Raw genomic sequence first — 1448 nt, 5'->3', positions numbered from 1 at the left:
TATTCGCAGTTTGAAATTCCGACTTTTTATACCAAAAATATGCCAATTACTGAAAGCGGTGTTGGGTCACATTTTGCCCAAACCCCCCTGCAGTTTTCAAAATATCCAAGACATCCCAAATTAGATACCTGATCCATATTTTGGACACAAATTCTGGCTCTCTGCACCTATTCGCAGTTTGAAATTACGACTTTTTATTTCAAAAATCTGCCAATTATTGAAAGCGACGGTGGGTCACATTTTGTCCAAACCCCCCTGTAGTTTTCAAAATATCCCAGACATATCAAATTCGATACCTGAGCCATATTTTGGACCCAAATTCTGGCTCTCTGCACCTATTCTCAGTTTGAAATTCCGAATTTTTATACCAAAAATCTGCCAAATACTGAAAGCGGCGGTGGGTCACATTTTGCCCAAACACCCCTGCAGTTTTCAAAATATTCCAAATTCGATACCTGAGCCATATTTTCGACCCAAATTCTGGCTCTCTGCACCTATTCGCCGTTTGAAATTCCGAATTTTTATACCAAAAATCTGTCAATTACTGAAAGCGGCGGTGGGTCACATTTTGGCCAAACCCCCATGCAGTTTTCAAAATGTCCCAAACATCCCAAATTCGATACCTGAGCCATATTTTCGACCCAAATTCTGGCTCTCTGCACGTATTCGCAGTTTGAAATTCCGACTTTTTATACCAAAAATATGCCAATTACTGAAAGCGGCGGTGGGTCAAATTTTGCCCAAACCCCCCTGCAGTTTTCAAAATATCCCAAACATCCCAAATTCGATACCTGAGCCATATTTTTTACCCAAATTCTGGCTCTCTGCACCTATTCGCCGTTTGAAATTCCGTCTTTTTATACCAAAAATCGGCCAATTACTGAAAGCGGCGGTGGGTCACATTTTGTCCAAACCCCCCGTGCAGTTTTCAAAACGTCCCAAATATCCCAAATTCGATACCTCAGCCATATTTTGGACCCAAATTCTGGCTCTCTGCACCTATTCGCAGTTTGAAATTACGACTTTTTATCTAAAAAAAAAATATGTCAATTACTGAGAGCGGCTGTGGGTCACATTTTGCCCAAACTCCCCTGCAGTTTTCAAAATATCCCAAACATCCCAAATTCGATACCTGAGCCATATTTTGGACCCAAATTCTGGCTCTCTGCACCTATTCGCAGTTTGAAATTCCGAATTTTTATACCAAAAATATGCCAATTACTGAAAGCGGTGTTGGGTCACATTTTGAACCCAACCCCCCTGCAGTTTTCAAAATATCCAAGACATCCCAAATTAGATACCTGATCCATATTTTGGACCCAAATTCTGGCTCTCTGCACCTATTCGCAGTTTGAAATTACGACTTTTTATTTCAAAAATCTGCCAATTATTGAAAGCGACGGTGGGTCACATTTTGTCCAAACCCCCCTGCAGTTTTCAAAATATCC

The sequence above is a fragment of the Procambarus clarkii genome, chromosome 75, assembly GCF_040958095.1.
Source record: "Procambarus clarkii isolate CNS0578487 chromosome 75, FALCON_Pclarkii_2.0, whole genome shotgun sequence".
Lineage (NCBI taxonomy): Eukaryota > Metazoa > Arthropoda > Malacostraca > Decapoda > Cambaridae > Procambarus > Procambarus clarkii.
The sequence above is the reverse complement of the archived record's forward strand: the minus strand, read 5'-3'. Positions refer to the sequence as shown.